Source organism: Bufo gargarizans, chromosome 7 (genome assembly GCF_014858855.1).
Source record: "Bufo gargarizans isolate SCDJY-AF-19 chromosome 7, ASM1485885v1, whole genome shotgun sequence".
NCBI classification, from domain to species: Eukaryota; Metazoa; Chordata; class Amphibia; order Anura; family Bufonidae; genus Bufo; species Bufo gargarizans.
In genome coordinates this window covers 169153039-169166439 of record NC_058086.1, presented here as the reverse complement: position 1 = coordinate 169166439, position 13401 = coordinate 169153039, and the positions used below count along the sequence as shown (strand labels likewise).

At 48.5% G+C, this 13401-nt stretch overlaps 1 long non-coding RNA gene across 2 annotated transcripts; it reads left to right on the top strand.

Moving 5' to 3' along the window:
* Positions 1-5914: 5914 nt before the first annotated feature.
* LOC122943857 lies at positions 5915-12716 on the top strand. Of its 2 annotated transcripts, none has more exons than XR_006390900.1 (4): positions 5915-6033; positions 9274-9423; positions 9501-9670; positions 12440-12716. It is a non-coding gene; the product is annotated as an uncharacterized LOC122943857 (long non-coding RNA). The 2 variants fall into 2 exon arrangements; XR_006390901.1 differs by having other exon boundaries at positions 5916-6033; positions 9338-9423.
* The last annotated feature ends 685 nt before the right edge of the window (positions 12717-13401 follow it).

Below are 13401 nucleotides of genomic sequence, written 5' to 3'. Positions count from 1 at the left end.
TCCTTTAGTATGTCGTCTCCTGCGCGGTTCTCGGATGTCTCGTCCTCCTAGGCCTAGTTTTTCTGCCACTTGGGATGTGTCTTGTGTCCTTTCTTTTTTATCTTCTTGGCCTCAGAATACGGACTTTTCCCTTCGGCAACTGTCGGCAAAGCTCGTCACTCTCTTTTGTCTGATTTCCTGCAAGCGGGTTTCAGACGTCCGGGCTTTGGACTTTGATGCTCGCTCGTACACCCCGGAGGGGGTCTCTTTTGACATCTCTAGGAGGACTAAGACCCACATCCGTTCGGTGGCTTATCCTGCTTTCCCGGCTTCACCTTCACTTTGCCCAGTGGCCTGCCTCAGGGAATATGAGGCTCGCACTTCTCCGCATCGGTCCCGTGAGTTCCCGCATCTTTTTCTTTTGACCATTCGTCCCTTTGCCCCAGTGACCACTCCCACGCTGGCTAGGTGGATGAAGTGGATCATGGAGCTTGCGGGCGTTGACACTTCTGTATTTTCGGCGCATTCTGCTAGGGGGGCGTCTGCTACCTCTTTGGCGGTTTCTGGCGCCAGACTGGAGGACATTTTGAAACTGGCGGACTGGTCCAGAGTATCCACGTTCAGGGAATTTTACTTCCGTCCAGGTCCTCACGTTTTTTCGTCAATTATTGAGAATTTATCTTAACTTTGAACTTGCAATAGGAGCCTCCGGGTCTTGTAATAAAATCAGGTGATTTTCCTATTTCATGACGTAAAGTCATGATTTTATTAAAGACACGGAGGCGAGTATTGCCCACCCTACGTTTTCCCTCCCTATGTGAGTTTTAAAATTGGAATGATTTTGATTGTGTGTCATTTGCATATTGCTTAACTCTATGAGTTTTTTCCTGAGTAGGTTTGTCGCAACCAATTGTTTGTGAATACGATGCACCAATTTGCTTCTATCATGGCTCTGTTTTCGCCTTTTTTTCAGGTTCAGATCGGGCAGTTCCGTGGTGTCCTTTGTTCTACGTCCTGGTTCGGAGGGTCGGCAGTTCGGTTCCAGCCGGTCATGTGACGTGGACAGCTTCAGGAGGTTCTTCAAGGTTGTTCCTGTTGTTCCTGTTCGCTTCCGGATGGATGGCGCTTTGGTTCCCGGGCTGTTCCGGTTCCTGGTTGGCGGTTCGGTTGGACTGTTCGGTTTGGATTTACAAAGAAAGAGGAGGTTTTGCAGGCGGTGTGGCCTGTTATAGAGAGACTATGGGGAGGGGCTGATGACATGTTTCAATATTTTTATTTGTTCTTTGCTGCTATTGGTCAGAGTAAAGAAGGAGAATAGCAATACTCGCCTCCGTGTCTTTAATAAAATCATGACTTTACGTCATGAAATAGGAAAATCACCTGATTATACAGCCACCACTAGAAGGAGCCCTCTACATACAGATTATACAGCCACCACTAGAGGGAGCTCACTACATACAGATTATACAGCCACCACTAGAGGGAGCTCACTGCATACAGATTATACAGTCACCACTAGAGGGAGCTCACTACATACAGATTATACAGCCACCACTAGAGGGAGCTCACTACATACAGATTATACAGCCACCACTAGAGGGAGCTCACTGCATACAGATTATACAGCCACCACTAGAGGGAGCTCACTACATACAGATTATACAGCCACCACTAGAGGGAGCTCACTACATACAGATTATACAGCCACCACTAAGGGGAGCTCACTACATACAGATTATACAGCCACCATCAAAGGGAGCTCACTACATACAGATTATACAGCCACCATCAAAGGGAGCTCACTACATACAGATTATACAGCCACCACTAGAAGGAGCCCTCTACATACAGATTATACAGCCACCACTAGAAGGAGCCCTCTACATACAGATTATACAGCCACCACTAGAAGGAGCTCTCTACATACAGATTATACAGCCACCACTAGAGGGAGCTCACTACATACAGATTATACAGCCACCACTAGAGGGAGCTCACTACATACAGATTATACAGCCACCACTAGAGGGAGCTCACTACATACAGATTACACAGCCACCACTAAAGGGAGCTCACTACATACAGATTATACAGTCACCACTAGAGGGAGCTCACTACATACAGATTATACAGCCACCACTAGAGGGAGCTCACTACATACAGATTATACAGTCACCACTAGATGGAGCTCACTACATACAGATTATACAGCCACCACTAGAGGGAGCTCACTGCATACAGATTATACAGCCACCACTAGAGGGAGCTCACTGCATACAGATTATACAGTCACCACTAGAGGGAGCTCACTACATACAGATTATACAGCCACCACTAGAGGGAGCTCACTACATACAGATTATACAGCCACCACTAGAGGGAGCTCACTACATATAGATTATACAGTCACCACTAGAGGGAGCTCACTGCATACAGATTATACAGCCACCACTAGAGGGAGCTCACTACTACAGATCATACCGCAACCACTAGATGGAGCTCACTATATACAGATTATACAGCCACCACTAGAGGGAGCTCACTACATACAGATTACACAGCCACCACTAGAGGGAGCTCACTACATACAGATTATATAGCCACCACTAGAGGGAGCTCACTACATACAGATTATATAGCCACCACTAGGGGGAGCTCACTGCATACAGATTATACAGCTACCACTAGAGGGAGCTCACTACATGCAGATTATACAGTCACCACTTGGGGGTGCTCACTGCAGACTGATTACTGGACTCAGTGGTCGTCCAGTTCTCTGAACTGGACTAGATACAGAACTGGCATTAGAAGGGGGGATCATAGATAAGGGGACACCCTTGTATTAGTTGAATTTGCCCAAAAAACTTTAAAAACACAGACAGCGCCTTTACTTGCTTAAATCAATGTAATAACAGGTCCTGAATAGTTTGCATTCCTCTAGATATAGATATGATAAAGCACACAGGAGCTGTTCTGCAGATCACATACCGATCTCAGGTTTCCCAGAAAAAGCTCCACAAATCATCCTGATTATTCTAAGATTATAAGCAGAAGCATCTCGGAGTCAGAGGTCACTATAAGGGCTCATGCACATGAACATGGTTCGGTTCCTCATCTGAGCGCATTGTTTGGGGCTCGGATGCGGACCCAATCACTTCAATGGGGCCACAAAAGATGTGGACAGCACTTCATGCACTGTCCGCATCCGTTGCTCCGTTCCGTGGCCCTGCAAAAAAAACCCCGTCCTATTCTTGTCTGTTTTGCGGACAAGAATAGACATTTCTATAATGGGCCGGCCGTTCTGCAAACAAGGGCGGATCGCAAGGCACGGCATGTTCGTGTGCATAAGCGCTAACAGTGGAGCCAAATTCATCATCCTGCACAGTGGTCATACCTGCAGCAACCATTATAAACTGCACCAACTGTATAATAATAGGGGGTATGATATACTGTACCCCTCCCCATCAGATGTGGCTCCTGTGACATCACATAGCAGCGGACGAGCGCTCAGGATCCTGCTCAACTCTGGGTTCCAGTTGCTAATAGTGTGGACGGCACTTGCAACACGCCGCCCTCCAGGGCCGATCGTGTCCCAGGTCTATAGGAATGCTGAGTGGTGTGGTGTGGCCCTTAATAGTCTCTGTGTTTGTCACGATGCTCCTACCTGGACACCGTTGCTCCCCAGGGCTTGGCTCTGGAGCAATAAAGGGGATGAGTAACGGTGGAGAGTCCAGACTTTTATAAAGTTCAACAGCTTTACTTGCATAAACTTTCATCCAGACAATATAGAGTCTTTCTCTTGGTTCCAGCAGGCTTTGGCATAAACTGGCAGGCGAACTTGAGTGCTCTGCTCTCTCTCTGCTGTGCTAAACTCGGCTTTAGACTGGCAGCTGGACTTCAGGACTGTTCTGGTATCTCTGGAGTGGGGTGCCTTTGGCTGTTGACCCCCTCGTGACACTCTGTAGGTGAATCTGCAATAGGGTGGCCACTGATTTCACCATATAAAGCCGGGCCCCACTGACCACGCCCCAAACGGCAAAGCCACGCCCCTATTGTCAGCAAAAGGGGGAGGGACTTTCAGGCAGGAAGGTGAGCTGAGCTACTGAAAAGGAGGACATCCCTGGGTCCATCCTGGCCCTGTGTCGGATGGAGGACAGGGAGCCAGAAAACCGTACGTCTGGCCACCCTAATCTGCAAGGAGTCAGGGTGCTCTATGAGCTGCTCCCTCTGGAGGGACTCCTGCTGCAGGAGGTGGAACTTTCTCCTCACTGCTACATCTTGGCACGTTTTTTCAGCTCCACTAGAACTGCAACCTTTCCTTCTGGTAGGAAGCTGGACTAGCCCACTTCTGCCCAAAAGGGGGAGAATGGAATGGTAAGTTTCAGAGCAATATTATCAATGCACAATGTGAGGGATCTGGAATAATACTGTCAAAGAGCGCAGAAATAGTAATACCACTGGGGTATTACACACTCAGGTCCTGGGACCCTTCATCTCTGCTCCGCATCACCTTGATCCCATAGTGACACAGCGGCCTCTACCATCCCCCACAGCAGCAATGCCAAAGTGGACATGATGGTGGATACTGGGGAGCAGAACATTGGGGGTTAAATGGAGTATGTCCTCAGAATCGACTTCTGAGAAAATGCGGGTTTTCTGCTGTTTTCAGGACACTTTGTACTTTCAGTGTTAAGTCATAAATGTACCGTATTTTTCTATTTTTATTTTTTACTGTGGTTGAGAAATAACAAAATGTTACATTTTTTCACGGTTATTTTCTGAAGTTAAAGGGGTTGTCCGGGTTCAGAGCTGTAAAAACAGGCTAGGGCAGCGCTAAAGCCCACCCATCAGTGCGGGTGACATCACCGGGCTCGCTGCTAGGTGGAAGCCTCTGCCTAGCTCACCCATGGGGAGCCCGTTATGTCACCAGATCTCATGAAAATTCCCTTACAAGGGTAAAGGGGAGCATCGGAACGTAAAAAGCTCCGATGCGCCACTCATTCATGGTAAGTGAGAGTAGATGGGGTTGTGTTCGGGTTCAGAGCTGAAACCCCTTTAATTGGGAGAAATCTATATAATATCTATTTCACACCTTTCTCTTTTGCGTTCTCTATCCATCTATCGAATATCTCTGTATCCGTATATTCATGTGCTGTTCTTCTCGGTAGTAATATCATATATTATTCTTTTGCTGGTATTATTATACTTTAGATTTTGTGGCTTATGGGCAATTGCATGTTCCTTAAAGGGCATCTGTCAGCAGTTTTGTCCCTATGACACCGGCTGACCTGTTACATGTGCGCTTGGCAGCTGAAGGCCTCTGTGTTAGTCCCATGTTCATATGTGCCCGCACTGCTGAGAAAAAGGTCGCTTTAATATATGCAAATGAGCCTCTAGGAGCAACGGGGGCGTTACCATTACACCTGGAGGCTCTGCTCTCTCTGAGACTGCCACGCCCTCTGCACTTTTTACAGGACCAGACATGGAGCTGTCAATCAAAGTGCAGAGGGCGCGGCAGTTGCAGAGAGAGCAGAGCCTCTAGGTGTAATGGTAACACCCCCGTTGCTCCTAGAGGCTCATTTGCATATATTAAAGCGACCTTTTTCTCAGCAATGCGGGCACATATGAACATGGGACTAACACAGATGCCTTCAGCTGCCAAGCGCACATGTAACAGGTCAGCCGGTGTCATAGGGACAAAACTGCTGACAGATGCCCTTTAAAAAGGTCCTCTCACCTCTCCTGACATCCCTATTAGAGTAAATACTTGCATTCCCCATTGAATAACAATTCTGGAGCATCGGCGTTACCAGTTGGGGGGGGGGGGGGGGGTCCCCTGCACAATCTGACACTGATTAGACACACCCACAACCAGTAACACCAGTAACACTCAGTTGTACATTTATTCATAAACCTCTAGTAGAACTCACAGAAGAGAAAGTCAGAAGAATGAACGTTCCAGGATTGTTATTACCAGAAATGCAATGATTTAGTAAATCTCACCTGTTCTCGGAGTATCTGGCGCAATGTATCTACAGCATCGGCTTTCTTGGTGTAAGTGAAATTTTTTCCCCTATTAACCGATATCTTGTTGTCTTTGCTCTTATTTTGATGTTTCCATATTTTTGCTATTTTATTTGAGCGCTGTGTCACTTTTGTGCAAAATGAACTTTATTATTCTCCACTTTGTTTTTGGGTGTAAAATTGCAGCAATGCTAAAAACAAAACTGAAAAACCCCAAAAATATAAACCCTAAAGGCCAAAGAATAGGTCATCAATATCAGATAGGTGGTGATACACATCATTCCGGTTTCCCGGCAGCATACCAAGCACAGCGCCACCCATTGTATAGTGGCTGTGCTTGGTACTGCATCTCAGCTCCCGTCACTTGAATGGGGCTGAGCTCCTCCTAGGCCATGTGATCTATGAAAGTGATATCATTGGCCTTGGAAGAGGTCGCAGCGCTCCGCAGCCTCTTCAAACAGCTGACTTGCGGGGAAGGAAGAGGGGATGGGGATCGGACCCCTTTAAAGTCTGACAGGAAACCAGCAGAACTGTGAATGCAGCTTTGGTTGTGACTGGAGTATAGGACATGATGTCAATGTAGAAATCCCCGGAGGCAGTTGTATTTAGTTTGCCGACTCAGCGCTGAGAGGTTTTTCGCTGAACACAACGTCTTGGAGCATTTTCTCACATTTTCATAAATGGTTTCAGCTGCTGTTAACGAAGAACAGAACCGCCCGGACGACATTTCCATCTCACGGACCTAACGAGGATTGGCAATATCTCGCCGAACGCCAACGCAACACGGAACCCACAAGAAATACAATCCCTATGTAAAAAGCAGCTGAGGACACAGCAAGGAAAGAGTAAATCATCAGAGGTGGAGGCGAAAGGAAAGAGCCAAAATCAACCTGAAATGCCACAAGGGGCCCCTGGGGGCCAGAGTCATTCGGTGGCAGCATTGCTCTTCTATGTTTATATGGACATGATTGTCACTGCAGGTTATGATCTAGGTAAAATACAGCAGCCCTGTCCTCACCCACATCAGAAGATCAGCACACTCTGCTCCTGAAGTCCTCTGTGCTGCTGGGGACCCTGGTCCTTTCATTATATAACTCAGTTTTTGATCCATATGTACCTCATATTTTAGATTTGAGGGGAACTCAGTGTCGCCCCCTGCTGAGTAATGTTCTGGGTATGACCTGAGGAGTTGGGGAAGGAAAGCGACAACCGGTCTGGGCCCATTTCTGCTTCACTGGTGGTTGTCACAGCTGAAGTTGGATGTTTTCTCCACTAACCTCTGTAAGATGACTCTAAATACTTTGTAAGCATTTCAGAACTACAACTCCCAGCAGGCAGCTCAGCATAATGCCCTAATAGGATTCCTTCTCCTCCTCCATGTTTGCTCAGGGTCAGGACGTCATGGCTGGAACCAACATGGACTAAGCACCCCCCCCCCGTTCGATGTGTTGCGTGCAGTCACTGCGTTTGACAGGTGTTTGTGAATTAACATTTTACGGATTCTCCCAAACCGCGGCTGTGTGCCGGGAAACAGGGAGCACTTAACATTTGACTGCGAAAATCCTAACATTTGTTTGGTCTCACGGAAACCGCATTCTCTACAATGGGCACAGGAGTAAAAGAGCAATGGAAGAAGACGTCCTGGTCTGAGGAATCACATTATATCACGTGGTCGGCCGGGTGCGTCACTTACCTGGGAAGGCGATGGCACCAGGTGCACTATGGGAAGACGTCCTGGTCTGAGGAATCACATTGCATCATGTGGTCGGCCGGGTGCGTCACTTACCTGGGGAGGCGATGGCACCAGGTGCACTATGGGAAGACGTCCTTGTCTGAGGAATCACATTACATCATGTGGTCGGCCGGGTGCGTCACTTACCTGGGGAGGCGATGGCACCAGGTGCACTATGGGAAGACGTCCTTGTCTGAGGAATCACATTACACCATGTGGTCGGCCGGGTGCGTCACTTACCTGGGGAGGCGATGGCACCAGGTGCACTATGGGAAGACGTCCTTGTCTGAGGAATCACATTACACCATGTGGTCGGCCGGGTGCGTCACTTACCTGGGGAGGCGATGGCACCAGGTGCACTATGGGAAGACGTCCTTGTCTGAGGAATCACATTACACCATGTGGTCGGCCGGGTGCGTCACTTACCTGGGGAGGCGATGGCACCAGGTGCACTATGGCAGTGTTTCCCAACCAGTGTGCCTCCAGCTGTTGCAAAACTACAACTCCCAGCATGCCCGGACAGTCTTTGGTTGTGCTGGCATGCTGGGAGTTGTAGTTTTGCAACAGCTGGAGGCACACTGGTTGGGAAACACTGCACTATGGGAAGGAGACAACCTGGTCTGAGGAATCACATTACATCACGTGGTCGGCCGGGTGCGTCACTTACCTGGGAAGGCGATGGCACCAGGTGCACTATGGGAAGGAGACAACCTGGTCTGAGGAATCACATTACATCACGTGGTCGGCCGGGTGCGTCACTTACCTGGGGAGGCGATGGCACCAGGTGCACTATGGGAAGGAGACAACCTGGTCTGAGGAATCACATTACATCACGTGGCCGGCCGTGTGCGTCACTTACCTGGGGAGGCGATGGCACCAGGTGCACTATGGCAGGAAGGAGGCGACCTGGTCTGAGGAATCACATTACACCACGTGGTCGGCCGGGTGCGTCACTTACCTGGGGAGGCGATGGCACCAGCTGCACTATGGGAAGGAGACAACCTGGTGGAGGCAGTATGAGGCTCAGGACAATGTTCTGCTGGAAACCTCGAGTCCTGGCGTCATACGGATGTGACACGTGCCACCTACTTAACCACTGTACAGACACTTAACCCCTTCATGGCAGCGGCGCCCCCTCATGGCAGTGCCCTCTTCCGGCAGGATAATGCCCCGACCACACTGCAAACACTGTCCAGGAATGAGGAGCATAACCAAGAGAGGAAGATGGTGACGTCTCCAGATTCCCAGATCTCAATCCGATCGTCCTCTGTGGGATCCATGGAGGCCGCGCCGAGCAGCTTACAGAACCCGATACCACAGGACACCTGAGGTCAGGGGGAGTCCATGATGGGTCATAAAGGGTGAGATGTCTTAATGTTACAGCTGGACAAGACTGCAGGATCAGACTACACAGGGTTTGTGTGCAGTCTGTAACCATGGAGACACATAGCTATGCACGGGGGCTGTATACACAACAGTAAGAGATGTTTCACTATCTGCAAAGAAGCTTCATTGGTTTTTAATTTTTCTTATTTTAGATGCATAAGTATACACACCCTTCAAAGACCCCATTGAACTGGCACTTGCACTGTTTTCCTCCAGGATGAAGGTCGATGACTCCGATTCTGGATAATAATGAAGACAGAACATCTCCAGCGACGCCAGCTCGTTCTGAGAGCAGCCGGAAGGTTTGTAATTGTTGATTATGTAAATGTGCGCTCGCGCCCGTCAGCATCCTCTAATATCGGAAATTACCTGGAGACAGGAGGCCATTACAAGGCGAAGCGAGGCGTCATCCGACAACCACCCACCCGCTGTCTGGCGACTTCCTAAACAGACAGGACATGCGAGGCAGCGCCAAGGAACCCGAAACACAGAAACCAAGATATGTATCACCGGGCGCCAGGGTGGAACACACTGCTGCTGGACTGCGAGGTATCACACAAGGAAGGATTAGATACACAGCTCAGCAGACAGTATCACACAGGATAGGATTAGATACACGGCTCAGCAGACAGTATCACACAGGATAGGATTAGATACACAGCTCAGCAGACTGTATCACACAGGACAGGATTAGATACACAGCTCAGCAGACAGTATCACACAGGATAGGATTAGATACACAGCTCAGCAGACAGTATCACACAGGATAGGATTAGATACACAGCTCAGCAGACAGTATCACACATGATAGGATTAGATACACAGCTAAGCAGACAGTATCACACAGGATAGGATTAGATACACAGCTCAGCAGACAGTATCACACAGGATAGGATTAGATACACAGCTCAGCAGACAGTATCACACAGGATAGGATTAGATACACAGCTCAGCAGGCAGTATCACACAGGACAGGATTAGATACACAGCTCAGCAGACAGTATCACACAGGACAGGATTAGATACACAGCTCAGCAGACAGTATCACACAGGATAGGATTAGATACACAGCTCAGCAGACAGTATCACACAGGAGAGGATTAGATACACAGCTCAGCAGACAGTATCACACAGGATAGGATTAGATACACAGCTCAGCAGACAGTATCACACAGGAGAGGATTAGATACACAGCTCAGCAGACAGTATCACACAGGATAGGATTAGATACACAGCTCAGCAGACAGTATCACACAGGATAGGATTAGATACACCGCTCAGCAGACAGTATCACACAGGATAGGATTAGATACACAGCTCAGCAGACAGTATCACACAGGACAGGATTAGATACACAGCTCAGCAGACAGTATCACACAGGATAGGATTAGATACACAGCTCAGCAGACAGTATCACACAGGATAGGATTAGATACACAGCTCAGCAGACAGTATCACACAGGATAGGATTAGATACACAGCTCAGCAGGCAGTATCACACAGGACAGGATTAGATACACAGCTCAGCAGACAGTATCACACAGGACAGGATTAGATACACAGCTCAGCAGACAGTATCACACAGGATAGGATTAGATACACCGCTCAGCAGACAGTATCACACAGGATAGGATTAGATACACAGCTCAGCAGACAGTATCACACAAGGAAGGATTAGATACAGCAGGTCAGCCGACAGTATCGCACAAGGTAGGATTAGGCTAGGTCTACACGACGACATATGTCGCACGACAATTTTTATAATGATAGTCTATGGTGTCGCACTGCGACATGCTGCGACTGCGATGCGACAGTCGCAAAAAAATCCATTTGAGATGGATTTTTCTGCGGCTGTCGCGTCGCAGTCGCAGCATGTCACATTGCGACACCATAGACTATAATTATAAAAATTGTCACGCGACATTGATGCGACAAAATGTCACGCGACAAATGTTGCAGTGTAGTTGCGACTTATTGTCGTTGTGTAGACCTAGCCTTAGATACAGCAGCTCAGCCGACAGTATCACAGAAGATAAGCTGAGATACACAGCTCAACAGACAGTATCAGAGAAGCTTGGCTTAGATATAAGAGTTCAGCAGACAGTATCACACAAGTTTAGATACAGAAACTCGTATACAGGCATAGGGCTTGTTCACACGACCGTGTGAGGCCCGTGCTGTGGAGCGCAAATTGCGATTCGGAATGCACGGGCACCGTTCGTGGGGCAGCCGCATGGGGATCACAGACCCATTCACTTGAATGGGTCCGCCATCTGTCCGTTCCGCAAAAAGATGGAGCAAGTTCTATCTTTTTGCGGTGCGGAGGCACGGAACGGAATTCCAGGAAACACTCCGTAGTGCTCCGTGCTTCTGTTCTGCATCTCCAGATTTGCGGACCCATTGAAGTGAATGCGGAATGCACACGGAACGGTGCCCGTGTATTGCGGTTCCGCAAAAGCGAACCGCAATACGGCAACGGGCAGCACACGTTCATGTGAATGAGCCCTTAGATACAGCAGCTAAGCAGACAGTTTCATGTGTGGTAGGCTTAGATACAGCAGCTCAGGAAAGAGTATCACACATCAGGGGCTTAGATATTCAGTAGACAGTATCAGAGAAGCTTGGCTTAGATATACGAGTTCAGCAGACAGTATCACACAAGTTTAGATACAGAAACTCGTATACAGGCTTAGAGCTTGTTCACGCGACCGTGTGAGGCCCGCGCTGTGGACCGCAAATTGCGGTCCGGAATGCACAGGCACCGTTCGTGGGGCAGCCGCATGGGGATCGCAGACTCATTCACTTGAATGGGTCCGCCATCTGTCCGTTCCGCTATCTTTATGCAGTGTGGAGGCACGGAACGGAATTCCAGGAAACACTCCGTAGTGCTCCGTGCTTTCGTTCTGCATCTCCGGATTTGCGGACCCATTGAAGTGAATGCGGAATGCACACGGAACGGTGCCCGTGTATTGAGGATCCGCAAATGCGAACCGCAATACGGCAACGGGCAGCCCACGTTCATGTGAATGAGCCCTTAGATACAGCAGCTAAGCAGACAGTTTCATGTGTGGTAGGCTTAGATACAGCAGCTAAACACAGTATTACACATGCAAGGATTAGATACACAGCCCAGCAGACAGTACCACGAGTGGAAGGGTTAGATACACAGCTCAGCAGACAGTACCACGAGTGGAAGGCTTAGATACACCATCAGGATCTCAGTAAGAAACCAAAAAACATCATAATCGGATGTTAATCTGCAGATATTTGTAGATGGTCTCAATGTTCTATGAATCGGATTTAATTCCGTTTATGAAGGAAATTGAGAATTTGCCGGAGACGGTGCGCGCCCGCCAGACACACAGATGGGCTCTGCCGCTGGATCGGTGGCACTCGGCTGAATCCTTATCCACAGTATCACTTCACGATAGGTTACATAAGGTGACACAGTCATACACAATGATAAAGCCGTAGCAATGATGGGGTCCTTGGGGTTGGCGTTACCCCCATACGTTTTGCATGAGCTTGAAACTGCTTTGTTTTCTTACATGGTGGAACAGCAAGTCCCAGCATCTCCTGACCAGGGATGAGAAGGGGATGTGATACTGCAAAGGAGGTGGATGGGAAGTTTATTAACAATTTAGATTTTTCTCTTATTATGGACCCCTCCACTATACAGATGTAGCAGACCAGATAATAACTCCGCTACCTGCAGACCTTTGTAACACCACAGTCAGAAATACCGCAATGTTAACAGCTGGGACCCGTGCCTGCTTCCCCTCTGCGCGCACACCACTGCTCCCTACGTGAAGCCCATTGATCTATGTCAGGCTTCCTCTTGAGTCTTTCACCAATAAAGATGACACAAAGAGCATGAAATGCGTCTGCTCCGCAGGAAACCCAACGGATGATTAACGTCCCGTTATATTCTTCTGCTGCGTCTGACGCGCTGCGGCTCCTGCGGTTACTATTCCGTTCTTTTACCCTCTCACCCAGTTTCACCATCCCTTCCTAAATGACCCCCAGTAATTCTGCTGGCGAACGGGTCACTTCAGGAGAAAGTTGTGATTTTTTTTTTATTTTGTTCCGACTAATAAAAAAATAAGGAACAGAAAATATAAAGGTTGCAAAATTTAAATTGTGTAATGTGACCCGGTACAGACATTCCTCTGATGCCGGAGAGGAAAGTAACTCGTGCTCAAGATGCCTGGACTTCATATGGATAAGACTTAGCTGCAATACCACACACAACCTGTGCACAGGCGTGGCGCTGTTTAGGA